This window comes from Choloepus didactylus, chromosome 6 (genome assembly GCF_015220235.1).
Source record: "Choloepus didactylus isolate mChoDid1 chromosome 6, mChoDid1.pri, whole genome shotgun sequence".
Taxonomy (NCBI): Eukaryota; Metazoa; Chordata; class Mammalia; order Pilosa; family Megalonychidae; genus Choloepus; species Choloepus didactylus.
Window position 1 is genome coordinate 147,955,552 of NC_051312.1, and position 24,919 is coordinate 147,980,470.

A 24,919-nucleotide genomic window follows, 5' to 3' on the forward strand; every position below is an offset into this window, starting at 1 on the left:
GAGTTCTCTTAATAAGGACAGAATCAAGAGGTAGATACTTTATTGAAATATCCATAATTCAGTCCTGCTAGGACTTCAACTAGTACCCTCAGAGATGCTTATGACAGCTTAATTTCAGAGTGTTAAATACTGGCCCTGACCCAGACTTGTGAAAAGACAATGCACAAATGGACTACCAGAAAGAGTGCTCAGATTTAGAGAAAGTGAGGCATGATAGCTTAAGTCTCCTGCTGAATCTAAAGGCCATTTAGATAGTCCAGCTGCTACAGGTTAAGAATTTAGCTGATTATCAACTTAGATCTAGCAACATAAGGTTCAGCATTCACATTTTAACCATGAAACAAATAAACAAAAAAAGTAAATGTAGAACAGGTACTCTAATATGATTTTCTGCCCTGACTGATTATAACTGAATAATAAAGTAAACCTGAAACTGAACAGCTCTTAGTGATGTTGACAGAGGTGCTGCGTGCTTTCTCCTCTTGATCTGACTGAATAAAAACTAAAAGCTGCATTAGTTAGTTGTGGTTTTTTTTAATTTTTAATTAAGACCACAGCATTATCAGGCTTTAGAAGACTGAAAGAATGCACAGATGAAATGCTATTTAATTAAGCTTTCCAAGAAACTTTTGAAGTCAGCAGATTAAATATGGATTTTACTTTTTAAATTTAGGTCTAAATAGGTCTAAATAGCTTTGAATAGAAAATATCGCATGTCCTTTAATACCCAAATCAAAATGTCTTTGAGTCTGCAGTCCCTTAACCAGCAGTAACCTCAGGCTTATATGTGTGTCCCTCTCTCCAAATATATCCTAGATTCCCCAAAGACATTGCATGTGGCATTGCACATGTGATTGTCATCACTCAGCCATTACTGACTTCCAGGAGAGCAAGAAGTCAGATGTGTCTCATTAGCAGCTGCAGGGGAGGGTGCTCAAGAGCCTGTCAGAGGTATATCTGCCCTGACAACTCCAAAAGTCCTACAGATACGTGGTGGGGCAGCTGCTGACCTAATAGTTTGCTTTCCATCCCCTCTTTTGGCTCCATTTTAATTTCCTTCTGTTTCTCAGAGTGAAAAAAAACAGTCAGTGGAATTCACTAGAGAAAAAAATGTCTTATGCCCCAGTCTTATGGCTTTTTGGTAACACTAATAGTGTTTTATTCAAGGCATGACTACAAATCTAGGATAGCAGGACCAGGATAGCTTCCAGTATTGGGTTCATTTTGTCCTCTATCCCTTAGAATAACATGTTCTCCATCTACTTGGGCCAGTAATGAGTTCAGGTCCTGTACCAGACTCTCTTTTCTCTTAAGGAACATTTTTATTTACTGACTGTCACACTTAGTGCAATCACATCCCGATTTTTTTTCGGAATTGTTTTCATTTATCAGATGTATTTTTATGGAGGGAGAAGGAAAGGGTAGTGTTCCAAAAGCATTTCCCCCAGAAGACTTCTAAAATTCTATTTAAATCTGTGTGTGCCAGTATCTAGAAAGGGTATGGTTCTGCTTATTTACAAGACTCCGAGGCAGAGAGAGATGTTGGAGAAGAAATGTTCAGAAACCCGCTTCCCCATCATTTGCATATAACCTCCAGGCTCTTGCATCTCTTAAATGTTCACTTACATTATCCTTTATTATCCTTTATTATGTGTCCACGTGGTACAAATCACTGTCCTGAAAATGTATGTGACCAAGAAAGTATGACAGCCCCTTCCTCTAGAAGCTTAATAGGTTAGTCAAATAGCTTTCAAACTGAATTTCATTTTTAAGTGTTTTGTTTTTCAAGCATTTGATCACCTCAATATCTTGTAACCTTCAATATCTTGTAATTCCATCTCAGTTATCTATTTTTTAAAGTTATAACAAAAATAGCACATTCAAATATGTTATATTTCAATGTTTTACACATTGGGAGATACCAATTCCTAACTTATCTTGCCAGATATACTTGGTTTGGGGCAGACTTTGGAATAAAATTTTATCTTCTACCTTTGTTTAAATAATTGAACTTTCCATTAACATGTCATTGCTAGGAGAGATGTGGGTTCTGAACTGTTCTTTTTAATTCTCCAAATGTTTACCAAGGTAAAATCGTATAAGCAAGCACATACTACACTTCTTTTAAGGCCATAGAAAGCCAAGCATCTGCTGGGTTCATATGCTTAAGATAAAATGTGTTGCTTTATGATATTTTCATATTCCAAGATTTTGTATTTATCATCTCTGTTGTTTATTTTCTTTTTTTAAACCTTCTATATAATCAAGTTCTTGATATTTTTTGTGCTTACATCTGTAGAAATTTTTTCAGGAAAAAAAATGGAAATATTAAGTTTGAATTGCTTAAATAATTGAGATGCCTGAACTGTTGTGATATTTTGGGTGAATACATAGCACCAATGGCCAAGGTATCTAACTTATTCTTACGATATTAAACAGTTCGTAAGATTACAAGATATTGAAATATGTTTTACCTAACAGTGATGATTCTATGTGGATATAGATTCATTCATTAATACTCTCCACATTAAGGAATTCCAGCACTAATTAGGCATGGTTAGTAATTCAAGTTTGAAATGAAGTTCCTAATATTTCTCATTCAGACTGTTGGGTAAGTTTAATTAAGGGATTACTGAGATTGCAAGTAAAGCCATCAAGAAAAAACAATTTGTAAAATGTATCATTTGCAAGTTCTTATTGGTGTCTATTATGTGATTCTCAATATGGGCGCACAAAACAAAATGCAGAATTTATTTTACTCCTATAGTAATGTAAGATAGCGTTAAAATTTTGAAAAAAAAGTCTCTTTCTCTCTTTGAGTGACTTAATAAAATAAAATTTAGAAACAAAATAATGCTGCTAAAATGTTTAAGAACACTGATCTAGTGGATAGGTTTTGAATTCCTTGATGATAATTAAAATTTGACATACTGGATTGCATTTGATTTTTATAAAATGGGTGGCTTGAATTAAAATATTGAAAAGTGGTAGTGGTGATTTGTTTTACAGAAATAACATAGAGAACGAGTGAATGAACAAATTGATCTCTCTTTTTCTCCCATTGATATTCAGAAATTAAGTGAAATTAAAACTTTCTTGGAAAAAGGAAGGAAGAAATATATTGTTATCTGGGGGAAAGATGCCAAATAAAGCAAGGAGAAAAAGGTGAGGTAAATACTGAAGATAAATGATAGTGTCTATTCTATAATAATAATTCCTTATATTCATAAAGATGCTTCTTTTAAAAATTCTCATGAACTCTTCTGCTTCTAGGAAGATGAATAAGAGATATATTCCTTAATCCTTCCACTAGTACAACTAAATAAGTTTGGACTTTATGTATAAAAAAAAGAAGAAGACTCTGAAAAATGAAGAGAAGAAGTCCAGGATGCCCAGAGAACTCAAGATTTGAGGAATGAATTGGTAATAAATTTCTTGGATTTTATTTTTGTCTCATACTTCCCAGAGGTGGAGCTGAAGCACCTTGCAACATGGAAATGCCAACAGGCACAGATGAAAAATCCCCATAAAAAAACTTTCTGTAGCAAAAGAACAGGAAAGGGTCAGTCTAACAAGACAGGCAACTTTTAGATAATAACTCCTCTATCCCAGACAAACCCAACAGAAAAACTACAGCCCCCCACCACTTGTGCTAGCAAAGGCCAATAGGGAGCCTAGACTTCTTTACTTGCAAGGATTCAATGGGGCACTGCAACACACCTGCTGGGGTTGGACAGAGAAGGCCATGTTCAAAGCTATGACTTTCATCTCTACCAGCTGTTAATGAGACACCCCAATCCTTGCAGTGCCATCAGTCCAAAAGGGGAGAATGGACTACTGGAGAGTCAGGGCTTTCATAATAGCCCAGTGATAACAAAGTCACATCCACTGCAATGTCAGTGGAAACCACATAGGGAGCCAGAACCCCTACCCTGCTCAGCAATAATGAGGAGTCACCCTCTCAAGTGACAGGGAGAGCTTATGGAAATCTGGACTTCCAGGTCCATCTGGTAGTAAGAAGGCAGCACCTCCTCTACCTCTGGTAGAGTGAGGAAGGTAGCTAAAGCAGAAGTTTAAATAAGATCCAGAGAGTCAACATAATACACACATCTCCAGGTTTCAATCTTAAAACACTTGTAGTACCAAGAAGCAGAAAGATCTCAAAATTGATAAAAAGACAATCAATCAATAGATGCCAACACCAAGATGGCAGAGATGTTAGAATTACATGGCAAAGACTTTAAAATAGTCATCATTAAAAGCTTAAGGGAGCTATTACAAACAAAATTGAAAAAAGTGAAGAGAAGAAAGTCCCAATGCAGAACTAGAAGAAAAAACAGTAATTTTAGAAGCGGAAAACATAATAACTAAAAAGCAAAAGTTCAGGGAATGGGCCCAACAGCAGAATGGAGATAAAGGAAATAATCAGTGAATGGGAAGAGAGAACAAAAGAAATTACCCAATCTGAACAATAGTGGGAAAATAGACTGAAAAATAATTTTAAGGCATAAGTTCTGTGGAATATAACAAAAGATCTAATATTCATGTCCTCTAGTCCTGGAAGTATAAAATAAAGATGGCAGGACTGGAAACTATTTGATTTGAAGAAATAATGCTGAGAACTTCCCAAATTTGTCAAGACACATAAATCTACAGATTTCAGAAGCAGCACAAACCCCAAATAGGACAAAGCCAAAAAAATCTGTGCCAACACACATCATAGTTGAACTATTAAAAACTAAAAAGAAAAAGAAAAAGAAAATCTTGAAAATATACGGAGAGAAACAAACCTTGCAATATGAAGCAAAAATAATTTGAATGACAGTGGATTTCTCATCAGAAACTATGAAAGCCAGTAAGAAGTGGCACCATAATTTTCAAGTGATGAAAGAAAATAACCATCCTATCCCCAAAGAAAAATGAATCCTTCAGTAAATATGGGGAAATCGAGACATTTCAGATAAAGGAAAATAAAAAGAAATTGTTGCTAAAAGCTCTACCCAAAAAGAATGATTAAAGCAACTTCTCTAAACAGAAAATAGATAATAAGAGAAGGAATTCTGGAACACCAGAAAGGAAGAAAGAACAGGGTAAGCAAAAAATAAGGGCAAATACTATACTTTTTCTTTCTCCACTTCAGTTTCCTAAATTATGTTTAATGCTTGAAGCAAAAATTATAACACATCTGATTGTAGTATTAAAATATAGGCAAATGAAATATTTAGAAAGTAATATTATAAATGAGGGAGAGTAGATGACACAGAGATGTATGTTTTCTATACTTCATTCCAACTAATTAAATAGGTACATAAAGATATTGTGATGTTATTTTTGTATAATGTAATACCTAGAGCAACCACTAAAAATGCTCAAAACCATTACAGATACATCAAAATGGAATATTGAAAAGTGTTCATGTAACTCTCACATATTCAACAAAAATTAAACATAGAATCAAAAAACAGGACAAACAAAAAAAAATGGCAGATGTAAGTTAAAACATATCAAAAATTATATTAAATACCAATGATATAAATACATCATGAAAAGATAGAAGTTAAGAGACTGGATTAAAAATCTAACCAAACTATATGCTGTCTACAATAAGCAGCAAATATATATAGCAATATAAACAGGTTGAAAGTAAAAGGATGGCAGAATATATATCATGCAACTATTAATTAAAAGAATGTCTTAATAGCTCTATTAACAACAGATAAAATAGACTTTAGAGCAAAGAAAATTTCTAGACACAAATGGGGATATACTATAATGATAAATGTGTCAATCCACCAAAAAAAGTAACAATCTTAAATATATATGCACCTAAAAAGCAAACCTGCAAAATATGTGAAACAAAAACTGATAGAACTGATAGGAGAAATAAAAAAATCCACAAATTTAATTGGAAACATCAACACTCTTCTCTCTGCAATTGATAGAAAACCTAGACAGAAAATCAGCAAATATACAGAATAATTCAACACCATCAAACAAATACCTAATTGACATTTGTAGGACACTTCACCCAACAACCATAGCATACATATTTATTTCAAGTGTCTGTGGAATCTATAGCAAAATGAACTGTATCTTGGACAATAAAACAAACACCAGCATATTTATAAGAGTTAAATCATACAGAATGTATTCTCAGATCACAATGGAATAAAACTAGAAATCAATAACAGAAAAATAAAAGAAAAATCTACAAATGCTTGGAAACTAAACAACACATTTTTAAATACTCCATGGATGAAAAAACAACTCACAAGGGAATTTAAAAAATACATTGAACTGAATAATATGAAAAAATATTGTATCAAAATTTGTGGAAGATATGTAAAGCAATACTGAGAGGGAAACTTATAACATTAAATGCAGAGAGTAGAAAAGAAGAACATCGCAAATCAATAATCTAAGATCACACCTGAATAAGATAGAGAAAAGAAGAGCAAAATAAGCCCAAATCAAGTATACAGAAGAAAAAATATAACAGAAATAAACGACATTGAAAACAAAATCAGCAAAACACAGTGCTTTGAATAAGATTCACAGAGCTAGCAAGATTGACAAAGAAAAAAAGGATAAGAAATAAATTACCAATATTACAAATGAAATAAAGGATATCAACATATACCCTTCAGACATCAAAAGTAAAATAGAAGGAATACTATGAACAACTCTAAATACATGCCTGATAATTTAAATAAATTGGATTACTTCCTTTAAAAACACAAACAAAATTTACCCAAATGAAATAGATAATTTGACTAACCATATAACTGTTATGAAAATTGAATTCGTAACTGAAGTACTTCAAAAAATGTTCTCAGTCTTGGCAGTTACAGATTGTTTCACTGTAGAATTCTACCAAATGTTTGAAGAAGAATTAACACCAATTCTCATAGCCTTTTCTGGAAATTGAAGAGGAGAGGATACTTTCCAATTCATTTTATTAAACTAAGGTTATGTTAAAACAAAAACCAGAAAAAGTGAGTACAAAAAAATAAAGTTGCAGACCAATATCCCTCATGAATATAGATACAAAAAATCCTTTTTTTAATATTAGCAAACTGAATTCAGCAATGTATGAAAAAGATTTATACTCCATGGCCAAGCAGGGTTTATTCCAGGAAAGCAAAGCTGATTCAGTAATTGAAAATCAGTCAGTGCAATCCACCATAGTAACATGCTAAAGAAGAAAAATCAACATGCCAACACTAATTGATTAAGGAAAATTACTTAGCAAAATTTGGCACCCATTCCTGATAAAACTCTCAGGAAAATAGAAATAGATGGTGTGAGGGCTTAGTTCATGAACTAACTTGGCAAGGTTATGGCATCCAGTTTGGTCAAGCAAGTACTGGCCTGATTTTTACCAAGAGAGTGTTCTGCAGATTTAAATCATTAGTCAGTTGTTTGCATTGATAGCATCTGCAATGATCAAAGGAGATTGCCTTCAGCAATGAGAGACGTATCATCCAATTAGTTGAAGTTATGAAAGGAAGTAGTGATGATTTCAGCAGTCAGAAAGAAGAATTTCTACCTCTACTTCAGCCAGCCAGCTTCTCCTGGGGAATTCATTGAATCCTTCATTGAATTTTCCCACTAACAAGCTGCCCTACAGAATTTGGATTTGCCAATCTCAATGGTAAAGTGAGCCAATTCCTATACTAAATCTCATAATATTTACATACAAACACACACATATGTATATACTGTTGGTTCTGTTTCCCTGTTGAACACTAACTGATACAGATTTTGGCACTGGGAGTGGTCACTGAAAAATAGAATCTTACAGATGAGATTTCTGAGTAGGTTCTGAGGATTTTCAAATTTGTTCTCTCATATGATTAAATTCAAAGCCACTAAAGACCCTATTTCCAGTGAACCAGATGGCACTTATCCATGATGTGGACTGGCAAAAGAAGTGTGCAAAATACCATCATTGGATATTGCTATTCAAATGCTTATAAGAAGCAATGTTCTGGATCAGAGTGCATTTGATACTGTAACAGAGTTTCACGGAATTAAAAACAGAAAGGTGTTTCCTGGTTGTTCCTAAATATACTGGATACCATTGTTTTAAAGAAGAGGATGAGCTTGAGTCTTCAAATTCCCAGCTCAAATGCTGCATGAAGGGCATGAAAGTTTCTATATGTGTGCTGAAAGAAACTTATTTCTTGGAGCTATAGACTCGAGATCTCTGCAAACCAGACACAGAGTCTCCTTGTGTGAGTGGTTGAAATCCAACCATAATTGAATTCCCAACATTGTGGGGTATCTGCTTTTTTTTTTTAATTCAGTTTTATTGAAATATATTCACATACCATACAATCATCCATGATATACAATCAACTGTTCACAGGGGTATCTACTTTTGAAATGAGGGCATTGATGGGGAAGAAACGGGTTCCTGAAAAATGGAGTGGGGACATATGGTCTGATAATGATGATGGCAGGGACACTGATATACTATATTTTAGTGAGTCTTTTCCAGATAAACCTGTAATGGTTTGCCCTGAGGAATGAGCCACACAACCTCCATTCCACCCTGAAGAATCAACCATCCTACTTCCACTTGAAGAGATTAACCCTGCTGACTTGAGAAACCTGTAATTGCCTCCCTTGTGAAACAGCCCTCCCACCTCCATCTGAAGAGTTTAACCACGTTATACCAGATGAAACTGTAATAGAATGTCCTGAGGTAATTGGTTTGTAAGACACTGCTGATTCCTCTCATGAACCACTCAACAACCCTACTTTTCTTCCAGACTTCTAACTAGACTGAAGTTGCAATAAGCCTTGAAAGGTAAATTATAAAGTGTGACCCATGAGGAAGTGTGCTATACTCCAAAGTACTTCATGCTTTTTCTAATTTATATACACATAAATCAGGGGAATTTGTGTGGGGATGGATATTAAGGGTGTGGAATAATGGTAGAGTGACCATAAAGATGTGGCAGGCTGATTTTTTTTATATTGGCCCACTAAGCTAATATTCTGGATTAAATGTTGTAGATTGAGAGATTAGAAATGTCTTGAAGCAAATGAAATGAGGACACAACTTACCAAAACTTGGGCTGCAACAAAGGCAATGCTGAGAGGAAATTTGTAGCTCTAAATTCCTACATTAAAAAAGAAGAAGGATATCAAATCAGAAACCTAACCTCACAACTGGAAGATCTAGATAAAGAAGAGAAAACTAAAACCATAGAGAGTAGAAGGAAGGTAGTAAGTAACATTTAAAGCATAGATAAATGAAAAAGAGAATAAAAAATAATAGAGAATAAACAAAATCAATTGTTGGCTCTTTGAGGAGTTCAATAAAATTCTTAAACCATTAGCTAAACTGGCAAAGAAAAAGAAGAGACCTAAGTTACAAAAATTGGAAATGAATGGGGGAGATGTTACTACTGACATCACAGAAAAAAAAAGGATTATAAGAGGATACTATGAACAAGTGTAGACCAACGAATTACATAACATAGATGAAATGGACAAATTCCTGGAAACATATCAATTACCCAAGCTGACTTGATAATACGTAGAGGATCACAACAAACCAATAACAAGTAAAAAGATTCAATTCATGATTTAAAACAAAACAAAACAAAACAAAACAAAAACCTGCTAACAAAGAAAAGCTTAGGACCAGATGGAGTCACTGGTGAATTTTACCAAACCTTCTAAGAAGAATTAAAACCAATCCTTCTCAAATGCATCCAAAAAATTGAAGAGGAGAGAGCACTTCCTATATCGTTTTATGTAGCAAATATTACTCTAATACAAAAGCCACATAAAGTTTCTACAAGAAAAGAAAATACAGATGAATATCCTTTATGAATATAGATTCAAAAACCCTCAACAAAATACTAGCAAACTAAATCTAACAGTGCACTAAAATAATTATACACCATGATGAGGTGGGACTTATTCCAGGTATGCAAGGGTGGTTCAACAAAAGAAAATCAAATAGGTGTGGAATTCAGTTAGCCCCCTAGGTGGGGGATGATGGAAAAAATACATAAATAAATAAAAATAGAGGCTCTTGTAGTCTGCTGAGCTCAGAAAATTAGGAAAGAGCTGTGTCCCAAGAAAAGGGGCACACAGAACCAGGTACCAACTCCAGTTCTTGCCTGGTGAATGGGATGGATGGGGTCTGGCTCTGAAAAGAGGTCTTTCTTCTTTCCTTTTTTTCCTCTCATTCCAAGTAGCTCAATAGAGGAAATCTCAGGCATTTTCAATTGTCAGCACTGACCCAGGCAAGGGTGGAGTTAAGATAATCAGAGAGTCAAGGGAAAAACTCAAGTGTAGGAAATAACTCCCTAAGGAGCTTATCTTACCTAAGAAAAGGGACAGGGCCCAGCTCAAGTGCTGGCCCTCCCTCAGAGAATTCAGACCCCAGGGCCTGGGTCTGGGGGAACAGAAAGAGCTTAAGCTTGACTTCCGACACCCTCAGCCACTGGCCAGTACAGAGCCCACTGAGAATTAAATGCACCACATCTCTTTATGCCAATGGGGAGCTGTGGGCTGAAAGGCACCAGCTGCTGGGCAGGATAGGAAAATCTCAGAGACTAGAGGCCTCACAGGAAAGTCTGAAAATCTGCTAGGTCTCACCCTCAGGGAAACCTGATACTGAATACAGCCTCCTCCTGAGACCTGGGCCTGCCTGATCTATGAAAATCTGATTGGAGTAATGAAGGAAACCAGATACCTAGACAACAAAAAATCATGAATCACACTAGGAAAAATGAAGATATGGCCCAGTCAAAGGAAGAAACTTACACTTCAAATGAGATACAGGAATTGAAACAACTAATTAAAGATCTTCAAACTAACATGCGAAATCAATTCAAAAATCAAATCAGTGAGTTGAGGGAAGATATGGCAAAAGAGAAGAAGGACATAAAGAAGACATTGGGCAAACATTAGGAAGAACTCAGCAGTTTGAAAAAACAATTGAAAGAACTTATGGGAATGAAAGTCATAATAGAAGAGATGAAAACAAAATGGAGACATGCAACAACAGATTTGAAGAAGCAGAAGAAGGGATGACTGAACTACAGGTCAGGATATCTGAATCTTACATACAAAAGAAAAGATAGGAAAAAGAATGGAAAAATATGAGCAGGGTCTCAGGGAATTGAATGACAAAATGAAGCACATGAATATAAGTGTCATAGGTATCCCAGAAGGAGAATAGAAGGGAAAAGGGGCAGAAAGAATAATGGAGGAAATAATCACTGAAAATTTCCCACATGTTCTGAAAGAAGTAAAATTACAGATCCACAAAACACAGCATACCACAAATAGAATAGATACAAGTAGACTGACTCAAGAAACTTACTAATCAAATTATCAAATGTCAAAGAGAGAATTCTGAAAGCAGCAATAGAAAAGTGATCATCACATACAAAGGAAGCTCAATAAGACTATGTGCAGATTTTTCAGTATAAACCATAGAGGCAAGAAGGCAATGGTAAGATATATTTATGATACTGAAAGAGAAAAACTGCCAACCAAGAAATCTATATCTGGCAAAACTGTCCTTCAAAAATGAGGGAGAGTTTAAATATTTTTGGACAAACAGACACTGAAAGAGTTTGTGAACAAGATACCTGCTCTACAAGAAACACTAAATACTACAGGCAGATAGGAAAAAAAACAGAAGAGAAATGTTTGGAGAAGAGAGTAGAAATTAAGACTATCATTAAGGGTAAAAGAGAGAGAGAGAGGAAAAATAAAATAAAATAAGATATGACATATAAAATCCAAAAGATACAATGGTAGACAGTAGACATTACATTGAGTGAAATTAGCCAGAAACAAAAGGATGAATACTGTATGGTCTCAATAATATGGACTAATATTGATGAGTGAAATTTGAGAGTTGAGAACACAGGTTATCAGGAGATAGAGGTTAGAGACTGGCATTTGATGCTGAAAGTGTACAGAAGGTTCAACAAGATTGTTTGTATAGATCCAGAAATGGAATTGATAGCATAACAGTGTGTGATGGCAACACAATACTGTAAGCACTCTGAACAAAGATGAGTGTGAGTGTGGTTGAAAGAGGAAGGCTAAGGGCATGTATGACACTAGAAGGAAAGATAGAAGATAGAAGATAAAGACTGGGATTGTATAACTTAGTGAAACCTAGAGCGGTCAATGAGGGTGATTAAATGTACAAATATAAGAATGTTTTAAATGAGGGAGAACCAAATGAATGTCAACATTGCAAGATGTTGAAAACTGGACGGTTTAGGGAAAAAATAGAATCAATGAAAATTAGATTCTATAGTTAATGGTAATGTTGCAAGATGCTTCCATTAATTGTAACAAAGGCAATATACCAAAGCTAAATGTCTATAAGAGGGGATATAAGGGAGTGGTATGGTATTCTTAGCGGTGGTGGTGTTGTCTGACCTTTTCATTGTATTTTGTTTTCATTGTATCTTTTGTATTTTTATTCTTCATTTTTTTTTATCCTTTTCCTCTTTCTTTGGGGAAGAAATGGAAATGTCCTCATATAGATTGCGGTGCTGAATGCATAATTATGTGATTATACAGGGAATCATTGGCTGTTTACTTAGAGTGGATTGTATGGTGTGTGAATAAAACTGTTTAAAAAATAAACAGAGGGATACAAATAATGGAGAAAATGTGGATAAAAGGATATACCTATTCCCTGTTGGTAGGGAAGTAGAATGGTGCAGCCTAGCTGGAGGGCAGTGTGGTGGTTCCACAGGAAGCTAACTATGGGGTTACTATATGGTCCTGCAACCTGTTATTGAGTACGTACTTGGAAGAACTGAGAGCAGGGACATGAATGGGAACTGCACTCTGCTGTTTATGGTAGTAGAATTCACGATTCACAATGGATGGAGGGTACATTGACTGATAAACGGAATGGTGAACTGTGGTGTACGCATACAATGGAATACTGAGTGGCAGCAAGAAGTAATGAAGTTGGGAGGTATGTAACTAGGTGAATGGAACTTGAGGGCAGTATGTTGAGAGAAATAAGCCAGAATCAAAAATAAAAATATTATAATGCCTTACCAATATGGACTAACTTTAATGTCCAAACTCTGAGAATTGAAACTAAGAGTATAGGTTATCAGGGGAAGACTTATGGTAAAGGTCCCTAGATTATAAGCTCTTACAGCAGTCACATCTATTCATGAGTTGTAACAACACAACATATTTTAGTTCTGGCAGTCAGAAGTCTGAACTGGGTTTCACTGAGTGAAAATCATGGTGCCACCAGGGCTGTCTTCCTTTTGGAGGCTTTAGGGAAAATTTTGTTTCATTGCCTTTTCCTTCTTGTAGAGGCTGCCTGTATTCTTTGGCTCCTGGTCCCTCACTCATCTTCAAAGACAGCAGCACCTTCCAGTATATCTCTGACTCTCACTCTTGTATCTTGTTATAGAACCTTCTTTGATTCTCACATACCTACTCCCTCTTACAGGGACCCTTGTGATTACATCAAGCCCACCCAGATGAAAAAGGATAACCTCATCTCAAAACCCTTAATTTAAGCACACCTACAAAGTTCCTTTGTCATGTAAGGTAATATTTTACAGGCTCCAGAAATTAGGATGAGGACATTTTTGGGGGGTCATTATTTTGCCTACCACAGAGGTAAAAGAATGATACAGGAATTGACTACTGGAATAGTGAGAACCTCAGTGAACTTGCTGTCCCTCTGAAACAATGAACGTACAGGTAAGACTTATAGTCAACCATTTCAGAACTCTGACAAATAACAAAAGCCACAGAAAGGGCTGAAAATCACCTATACAAGAGAAATTACTGAAATGTGATGACAGTAGTGTTCATGGCATTTTACTTGGGGCTGTTTCCATCCCCCTCCCTAACCAGCTCAATGATTTAGTAACCAAAAGCCAGGAGCACTGCAGACAGTAGAGAGATCTGACACTTTTTGGAACTTCCTTAAAAGCATGGCCCTTAGAACACATCAATGTTTTGCCCAAATTTGCAGTTGCCTGGGAAAAAAAGTGTGATGGCTATTTTATGTGACTTGGAGCACAGCTCAGATGGTGATAAGGGAAACTCATATCCAAAGTATTACTGCAATGATAGAAAACTGCTGGTAAAATCCCAACTATCTAAGACTATAATTTCAGCTGAGACAAACAAGAGCCTTTCTGATAATTTAAAGGGAAACCTTTGAGAACCACACAAATATACGGAATTTTTTAAATCTCCTGTATAACCCTGGGGATCTAAAGAATCTGTCCATGACTGTGTGTATGCCCAGGAAAGGATATGGCAACAGTACCCAATTCTGGCTGACCTTGAGGCCCTGCACATGAGAAAAGTGAAAGCTAAGCCTAAAGGAAAGGTAAGTAAAAGGAAACTTCTACCTAAAGTTTGAAGGTGTGTCTTCTTATCCAGATCCCTTTGGAAAAAGGTGAAAGGAACATAGGCATGGCATTTAAGGAAACCTTGTGAACAATCATTGGCTGGCTTCTAAATAATATTAGCCAATGTGTAACCCTTAGCAAGTCAGGTTTAGAAATAAAAACTAGAACTTAATATTTAAAAAGTTGTCAGATAATTCAATGACAACACACTGCAAGGAATTAAAACTCTACAGATTTAGTCCAAGAAAGTATAGAACAAATAAGTAGCAAAAATAAATAAATAAATAAATAACAGCAACAACAAACCATAAACAAAGACAAACATTGGAAATGGAGGCATCTGATACCATAGGTTTTCAATATATTACATAATATGGCAAGCTTCAGCAACAAAAACTATGACTCAGGCAAAGAAACTGGAAAGTATGACACATACACAGGAAATAAATTCAGCTCACAGAAAATGTCCTCAAAGGGGCCCAGATTTTGGAATTTGTGAACAAATATTTTAAGTTAGATAGTATAACTATGTTAAAATAACTAAAGGAAAAATGCCTAAAAATTAAAGGAAAATGTGACAATGATATCTCACAAATAGAAAATAACAATCCACAGATAGAAAATATTAAAAAGAAAGAAAAAAGACTTCTGGAATTGAAAAGTACAATAACTGAAATGAAAAATTCACTAGGTTGGCTAAGCTACAGATATGAGATGGCAGAACAAAGAATCAGAAAATATGAAAATATGAAAAAACCAAGATTTCCCTATCTGAAGAGCAGAAAGAGCAAAGAAGGAAGAAAAATGGACAGTGCCATAGAAACATAAAGGGCACCGTCAAGTGTAACAAAAAAGGAACAGTGGAAGTCTCAGAAGGGGAAAAGAAAAAGTGGGCAGAAAAAAAATTAAAGAAATAATTACTTAAAAATCCCCAAATTTGATTAAAATATTAATCTAAACATTCAAAAAGCCCAAAGAACTCCAAGCAGAATAAACCCAAAGTGTTCCATTCCTAGACATATCATAGTCAAATTGACAAAAATTAAACACAAAGAAAAAATTTTGAGAGCAGAAAGAGAAAAATGACTTATCATCTATAAGCTATCCTTGATAAGATTAACAGTTGACTTCACATCAGAAACCATGGAGGACAGAAGACAGAGGCATGCATTTCAAATTGCTGAAAGAAAGACTGTCAACTGAGCACCTATATTCTATAAAACTCTCCCTTACAAATGGAGAAATTAAAACATTCCAGATAAAAACTGAAAGAATTTCTCAGCATCTGAATTGACCTACAATAATTATTAAAGGTATCCTTTAGGCTAAAATGAAAGGGCTCCAGACAGTAACTCAAATTTACATGAAGCAACGGAGAACAGAGGTAAGAGTAGTGATATAGGTAAAATGAAAGACAATATAAACTTTTTTGTAACTCTTTTCTTATGCATTCTAAAAGACAAGTGAATAAAGCAATAATAAAACAGTGCCAATAGGCTTATAATGCATAAATATGTGATTTGTATGAAAATAATAGTACAAAGGAATGAAGAGGTAATATATATCAAAGTAAAGTTTTTGATGTTGAAATGAAGTTAGCATTAATCTGATTATTGTGTTTTAAGTTAGGACACTAATTGTCATCCCCAGGGCAATGTATCAGCCAGGGATTTCCAGAGAATTGGCTCATGCAATTGCAAAAGCCTGACAAGTCCAAAATTTGTAGAGTAGGCCAACAGTCTGGAAATTCTGGAAAGTACAGTGCCATAGTCTTTTTTTATTCCTTTTTCTCATCTCAGTGCTTAATTCTCTTTCTCTTTCTTTACCATTTTTCATTGGAATATATTCACATACCAATCATCCAGAGTGTAAAACAGTTGTTCATGGTATCATCATATAGTTGTGAATTCATCACCACAATCAATTTTTGAACATTTTCATTACTCAAAAAAATAAAAATAAAAGTAAAAGTAAAAAGTAGATTCAAAATATCCCATAGCCCTCCTCCCCCATATTAGTCACTTACTTTTTGTCCCCATTTTTCTACTCATTTGTCCATACACTGGGTAAAAGGAGTGTGAGACATAGGTTTTCACAATCAGATGGTCACACCATATAAGCCATATAGTTATATGCTCACCTTCAAGAATCAGGGATACTGGATTGCAGCTCAACAGTTTCAGATATTTCCTTCTAACTATTATGATAAACTAAAAACTAAAGAGGGATATCCATATAATGAATAAGAGTTATTTCCAGAATGAACTCTCAACTTCATTTGAAATCTCTCAGCCACTGCAGCTTTATTTTGCGTCATTTCTCTTCTCCTTTTTGATCCAGATGTCTTTCTCAATCACATGAAGCAGGGTCCAGGCTCATCCCTGGGAGTCTCAACCCACATTGCCAGGGAGATTTACATCCCTGGGAATCATGTCCCATGTAGGAAGATAGGACAGTGAGTTTACCTGCCAAGTTGGCTTAGAGAGAGAGGCCACATCTAAGCAACAAAAGAGACACTCTGGAGGTGACTCTAAGGCAAAATTATGAGTAGGCTTAGCCTCTCCTTTGCAGTTAGAAGCTTCATAAGGGCAATCCCCAAGACTGAGGTCTTGGCCTACTAAGCTGTAGTCCCCAGTTCTTGTGAAAATATCAGGAATTCCCCAGCTGGGAGGGTTTTATATTTCTGCATTTTCCCCCAGTCCCTCAAGGGGGTTTTGCAAATACTTTTTATCCTCTACCCAAATTACTCTGGGTTGTATTGGGGCAATGCTACAGTCTTTAGTCTTAAAGCTGTAGGGGAACCTGGTAGACTGGAAAGTATGAGTCTGTTTATGTGAAATGTCCTTAATAGGCTAATCCATAGATATAGACAATAGATTAGTGATTGCCACCTAGTATTGGGGCAGGATGGGGGAGGGAGTGTTGGAAGAAGAAGCGTGAATGGGAATCATTGCAAAGATGTATGTGGTTTCTTTCTGGAGTGATGAAAATGTTCTAAAATCAATTGATAGTTGCACAACTTCATGAATATACTAAAAACCACTCAACCGTATAATTATATGGGGGAATTTTATGGTGTGTGAAATATGTCAATAATACTATGAAAAAGGAAGGGGGAAATAGTGGGATTGTAAAAGAGACAATAAGTTTCTTAGGAGTTAGGAGATTGGGAGATTAAGAAATACGTTCTGAAAGAGGTGACAACAATTTAATAGAGGCCAAAAGGGCAAATGGAATATATACTGGTCTGAACTGGGTTGGGGAAGACAGTTAGCCTTAGACTTGAAATTCACTCTGTCTTTACCCAGGAATTACCAGAAAAGAAAGAAATATGACACTGTTGAATCCCCACATACACATGTTAAACAATAAACCTCCTAGAAAACTCATTAATGGTATTTACTAGCAGAGGATCCTCATTAATGGAATAGTTTTATCGGGATGCACCCGTTCTCTGTAGTATTGCTTGTCGTAAACCAACTTGGTTCCTATGAATTTACACCCTAGAAAGTTTCATGTAAGCTATGTAATTATTGGAATAGAAAATGGAGATATTTCATGACCAAAAAGCTTCCTTTTGGGGAAATTTGGGATAATTAGAGATCTTACGTGATAAATAGGCCAGAACACATCCCTATGTTACAAGAAACGACCTTGGGTGCAACAAACATGTTTTCAGATCTGCCTGTTTTGCCAATACTTTACAATTACTTGTGCCCTTGAAATTATTGGTAAAGCTTGTTACCTGGTAAGATCACTGATTTTTGTGAATCTGACTTGACAATCCAATCTTTATTTGTATCTCATAGGCAAAGAGCTTCCCATACATTGGAATAGCAGGTGAGAAGCTCCTGAGATGTGTAATAGCCTAAGTAGACTTGGGAAATACTTAACATGGTTAAAGCCAAAGATGAAAGACAGGAGTGGCATAAGATGAATTGGGAGAGCAAAATAGGAGTTATTCACAAAGGTCTTAAATGCAAAAATTTAGATTATATCCTATAGGCTATGAGGTCACAAAAAAATGATTAAGGGAAGGTGTTACATATTTTTTGTCTTAAGAGGGATCTCACTGCCTAAACTGAAATGAATAGACTGGAGTAGGCTAGATGCATACATGAGAAAGAAATTTGATTCAGAGCATTGTTGCAGTAAATCCAGGAGATACTATACAAGCTTCTTCTATGACATTTGCAGAAAAACTCAGACTTAAGAGTCTGTAAATTATCTAAATGTTTTAGTTTCCAAGGCTGCTCAAACATATACTATGAAATGGGTTGGGTTAAATGATGGGAATTTATTTACTCACCCTTTGAGGCTGGGATAAAGTCCAAATCAAGGCATTATCAAGGTGATGCTTTCTCCCCGAAGACTGGTTACTGGCAATCCTTGGTTCCTTTGTCACATGGCAAGGTGCATGGTAGCATCTTCTGGTTTCTCTCTTCTCTTCCATGTTCTGTCAATGTCCAGCCTCCTTCTACTGTGGGCTTCTTTCTGTATGGATTTCATTATCTTATAAAGGACTCCAGTAATAGGATCAAGACCCATCCTGATTAAGGTGAGACACACCATAACTGAAGTAACCTTATCAAAAGGTCCTACTTAAAACCACAAGAGTGGATTAAATTTAAGAACATGTTTTTTTCCTGGGGATGGAAAGAAAACAGAGGTCACAGGTCCTAAACAATGCTGAAACCCTGCAGAGCATTCTCCATTAGATTTCATGGTCTTAGAGTCATCAGTCTAATGATGTTTTGTCCTCTGGGCTTGGTGCAGCAGCAGTCCCACCCCTTCCAAGGGCTTTCCCAGTGGCCATGCTCTCCTCTCCTCAAACACCGGGATAAAGGCTCAGCCATCTCCAAGCATCTAGATGGCAGCCAAGCTCTCCAAAAATTCTGGGGCAGGGCCCCACCCTCTCTGAGCACCATGGTGGCAGCTCTCTTTATGGACAATGGGGCAAAAGCTCCATCATCTCCAACAGCAGGGGCAGATTCACACTGTCCACACATATGGGTGAGTCTGCTCTCTTGGCCTGAGAAGATGTCTTTGGTCAAGACCTCAGCTTCCATGAATCTGCCCTTGAAATGATTTTTCCTTCAATTTGTCCCTCCTTGTCCCTTTCATTCCAGGCTGGCAGTGGCTCCATTCATATAGATAACACACAAAACTTGTTTTGCATGTGGTACACAGGGGTCCAAACCATCAGACCAAAGAACTTTCCACAGATCCTTCCCTGGTAACTGCATTTGTAATTCTGACTTCCATGGAAATTGCTGACTATTCCATGTTCAGTTAAATCCTCACATGAAACACTGTTCTCTGGGGAATTGATTTCTGGAAGTTCAGAATTTTCCAAATCATCATTTTCTGGTTTCTTTGGGCCCAGGAGTTCAGTTATCAGCTTCTCTCTTTCCTCTTGCATTTTTCTATAAGCTGCAAGGACAAAGCAGGCTGCACTTTCTACATTTAGCTTCAAAATCTCTTCAGCTAAATATCTGAATTCATCACTTTCAAGTTCTGCCTTCTATCCAACATAGAACTTAATTTCTCCAAGTTCTCTGCCACTTTAAAACAAGTATCACCTTGCCTGCAGTTTCCAATAACACATTCATCACTTTCATCTGTCCTCACTGGAAGTAACTTTAGCATCTATATTTCTACCAACAGTCCCTGCAAACAATCTAGGCCTTTTCTATCAAGCACCTCAAAACTCTTCCAGCCTCTACCCATCACCCAAATCCAAAGCTGTTTCCATATTTTTGGTATTCTCAATAGTAGTAACCCACTTCTGGTACCAAAATCTGGTTTAGTTTCCTTGGCTGCTGAAGCAAATACCATGCAATGGGTTGGCCTAAACAGTGGGAAATCATTGGCTTATGGTTTTGAGGCTAAGATAATGTCCAAATCAAGGCATCATAAAGGCGATGCTTTCTTCCTGACAGACTGTGGTGTTCTGGGCTGGCTGCCAGTAATCCTTGGTCCTGGGCTCCTCTGTCACATGGCAATACACATGGCTGCCTCTCCTGGTCTCGCCCTTCCTTTCTGGGTCCCTTTGACCTTCAGCCTCTTGCATCCCATGGCTTTCTCTCCCACTTGTCTGAATTTCATTCCTCTTATAAAGGACTCCAGTAATAAGATCATAACCCATTCTTATTGAAGTGGGACACACCTAACCGAAGTAACCTCATATAAAGATCCTACTTACAAGGAGTTTACACCCAGAAGAGGGCTTAAATTTAAGAACATGGTTTTTTTTTTGGAGGTTACATACAGCTTAAAACCATAATAACTGAAAGGAATTGGTAACTTTGTGGATAAATGAAGTGGAAGCAGAAGTCTCATATTTATGGCTTGGGCAATTTAGGGAAAAGTTCTGTATTTTTCTCAAATAAAGAACATGGGAAGAGTAGGAGGCTTTGTGAAAGGAAAAAGATGATAAATTGAAGTTTGGAAATGTTGGTTTTGAGTTGCATTAAGGCAACTATACAGGGAATAAGGCTGTGATGAATTTAGAGTTTGGAGAATCACTGACTTGAAGATAACAGATGAAATAATGGCACTTAATGAGATCACCCAGGAAGAACACATACTAAAAAAAGAGGGAAAAAAGGAAAATACGGAAATTAGGATGTACAGAGGAACCCAAGTATAGAAAATGAAGAAAATCAGAAGACATGATGTAGAAAGCTAAGATATAAGGGAGTTTCAAGGAGAAGGTGACCAACTAGTCAACTGTTCCAGAAACCTCAAACACCTTAAAGACTAAAATTTCTTCACTTCCTCAACAATAAAAATCATTAACTGCCCCATAGTTGTTTTAAAGATGTAGTGGAGAAGAGAAGCTAGAATATTGAATACAAGGGGAGAAATCTATATCTAGAGGGAAAGTCAGAGCAAGGTGGATTTTTGTTAGTTTAAGATGGAAGATACTATGGCATTTTTAAAAGGCCATTTGAAAGGACAAATAATTAAATTGAGAAGAAATGGGACCAAGAGAGCACAGGGAGAGAGATTAGTCTCAGATATAGAACTGCATAATCTAATGTGAAAATGTGAGGGGAGAGAAGGAGGGGAAAGTACTGTGGATGTGTCTGCTTTGCTGCATAGGCTGCAACATTTTCTATACTGAGAAGTAGAAAATTAGGGCAGTGGGAAAAGTGGGGAAAGAGATGCCTTTAGGAAAAGTGGTAAAGTGTGAAGTAGCCATTGTGAGAAATGGAAGAGAACAGGATCAGGAGGAAAATGCTCTTTAGACTGGGTTGAAGCTCAGTTGAGTCTGGAGACCATATATTCACATAAATACTATGGTTGAGTGTTTCTCAGGGAAGAAAATCTCTAAAATCTCCTAACAGACTTTTCCTCAGGCACATTGGCAAGAGCTAGATGACACACTTGCTAAAAAAGAAGGTCAAATACCATCAGATATTTGACATTGTTTACCTCTGTTGTGAGAGACCACCTAGTTAGCAAGGAAGAGGGATCAGGGGAAGGTAGCCTGGTGTCTTCATACCAGATACTCCATATGGATCTTCTGGAAGTTAGTGCCCTCAGAACTCTTAGCAAAAGTGTGTATCATGGCAATGTCAACCTAACACCAACTTTCTGGAGCCAATTTCCCCTCATTCTCCACCCCTTTTCTTTTCTGGTTCCTGACTGCCTCAAAGCTTTCATTTTGAAGACCCTATTCTGAAGTGACTCATGTTCTAAATTTGCCCCTCCCTCTACTAGAATCTTCTTAATCAAAACTCATATTCCAGGAGGTACTCAGTTGAGATAACTAATCAGGCCTTAAACATGCAAAAGATAAATCCTTAACTCTCTCCTCCAAGGAGAATTTTAAAATTGAAAGAGATTTTCCTTAATCCAATGATTCTGTAAGTGGGAAAGTTTAGAGTAGTCACATGAATGTGAAGATTTTCAGAACTAGATTGTGTTGGGGGTGTTTTCCCCCACTTTGAACCTACTACCATTCACTGAGAAGTTGAATGGGAAGCAGACTGGCCCTAAGTGTCTCTCTACTCCAATCTGCTCTCTACACATTAGGAAATCAGCTTAACACCAAAATGTGAACAAAGACACACAAGCCATATGGCATTAGGCAATGCCTCTAATGGTAAAGGATAAAGAGATAACATGGTTTTTAAGACTCTATCCCTTGATACAGTGAACTTATTTTAAATATGCATAGTTTATAGCCTACTGTATTAGGTACCTAAAATCATGTGGCCAAGTCATGAGATGAAGTTGAAAGCAAACTGGGCCCTTCACAGAAAAGTATGCTGTGACATTGTTATCATTCGCTGACTTCCATCAGTTCACTTCTGCTTCTAATCCATTATTGTTGAAAGTCCAGAATATATTGCTATTTACATTATTTTCACTAAATATTCAATAGATCTCTGCTCTAAAAGGCCTTTCTTCCAATATTTTTTATTTATTTCTTCTTCAGGAAAAGGACCAAAATGTTCATAGGAGTAGAGTCAAGTGTAGACTCAAGAATATAGTGAGAATTACATGTACTTTACTAAATACCATCTTTTCCCACACTATCCATCAGAGAACAATCAATAAACCATTTCTCTGTGTGAGAGCAACATTTTTATTCTGTTGTTTTCTTTGTCCAAACACCCTCTGTCCTTTCCACAGTAGCGCATGAAGCTCAAGTTTAAAGAGAATACGTGTTAGAACTGAAATCTTGCATGCCCTAGTCACACGTGCTGTGTTGGGTTTTGTCAAGCTTGCCAATGAATTTAAGTCTTGACAAGATAGAGACCACATTTTATATTGCTCAGGTACTCAGCTCCTACACTCCACAAAATATTCAGAATGCAGTAGGTGTTCAGCCAATTGCTTTTTTCTTTTTTTTTTACTTTTAAGTATCAGTTTTTATTCAGTTTATTCAAAGTAAAGCTACATATGAGTATGCTTTTAGAAGATAGAACGTCTCATTCTCTTTTGCAAAATAGTAAGGAAAACCAAGGGACAAAAATGTGTGTGAGAAAATCTCTTTATACACTTATATTTAAAATTTTGGAAAGAAACAATATCTTGAAATCATTTTATAAAGCAAAACATTAGGGATAGTAAGCAAACTTCTTTTACTCAAACTGATTTATGAAAGGCCTAAGCCAAGCAAGCTAAACTAACATCAAAGCACCATAGGTAACAGGGTTAAGTTTGACTATTTCCATCCAGTATTTCAATTAGATGTAGGAATTTCTGACTAAATAAGAGAAATAAACCTAACAAGTTTATAAATCCCCCAGATAATGTTTATCTTTCTATAACCACAATATTAACATTCTTAATGCACTTAGTAGCAGACACATCACTGTATGAAATTTATAAATTCAGATATTGCTTTCACAGAACTTTACATATTACTCTATGCACCTTAAATAAAAAATCTTTGCAATGGGTATTCTACTCATATAACTAAGAAAAGCTAATTAGATATTTAAATTGAGTGAGACCCTTGCATAGCCCATAGAAATGGAGCCTGTGTTCAAGAATATCTGTTTAATTTGGTTAGCAGTAAAATTTTGATTGTAAGAGCATGGCTCGGGATTTGATCCCTTCAGGGTCCAGTTAGTTGTGTGTTTTGTTTTGTTTTGTGTTATTTTAGTTGCCAGAGAAAAAAACATCCTGGACCCAACCACCAGCCAGGAAATGGCTTCTTATCAAACAGATCAGAGATCAAAATTATGACAGAACTGAGCAGAGTTCCTGTAGTGCAGATGATGGGTTGGTGGAGATCTTTTTATTTATGAAAGACTGCTGAAATTCTAGCAAGAAACTGTATCTCCTTGTATAGTTCTGCTATATCGCCCTGGACTTGGAGCAGGAGATGGCCACCGCTGCCTCATCCTCCTCACTGGGGAAGAGCTATGAGCTGTCTGATAGACTGGTCATCACCATTTGCAGTGAGTGTTTCCGCTACCCTGAAGCCCTCTTCCAGCCTTCCTTCCTGGGCATGGAATCCTGTGGCATCCATGAAACTACCTTCAACTCCATCATGAAATGTGACATGGACATCTGCAAGGATCTCTACACCAACACAGTACTGTCTGCTGGGATCACCATGTTTCCAGGCATTGCCTACAGGATGCAGAAGATCACAGTGCTGACACCCAACAAGATGAAGATCAAGATCATCACCCCTCCCTGAGCCAAGTACTCCCTGTGGATTGGCAGCTCCATCCTGGCCTAGCTGTCTCCCTTTCAGCAGATGTGGATCAGCAAGCAGGAGTACAAGGAGTCCAGCCCCTCCATCATCCACCACAAATGCTTCTAGGCAGACTTAGTCATGTTATACCCCTTCTTGGCAAAATGTAACTTGCACAGAAAACGAGATGAGATTGGCATGGCTTTGTCTTTTTTTTTTCCTTTTCTTTTTCTTTTTTTTTTTTTTGGTTATTTTTTTTGCTTGTTTTTTGGCGCTTGACTCAGGATTTAAAAACTGGAATGGTGAAGGTGACCGCAGTCGGTTGGAGTGAGCATCCCCAAAGTTCTACAAATGTGTC

General features: G+C 36.5%; 1 pseudogene; it reads left to right on the plus strand.

Moving 5' to 3' along the window:
* Window positions 1-13,722: 13,722 nt before the first annotated feature.
* On the plus strand, window positions 13,723-24,690 carry LOC119537426 (annotated as a pseudogene).
* Window positions 24,691-24,919: the final 229 nt, after the last annotated feature.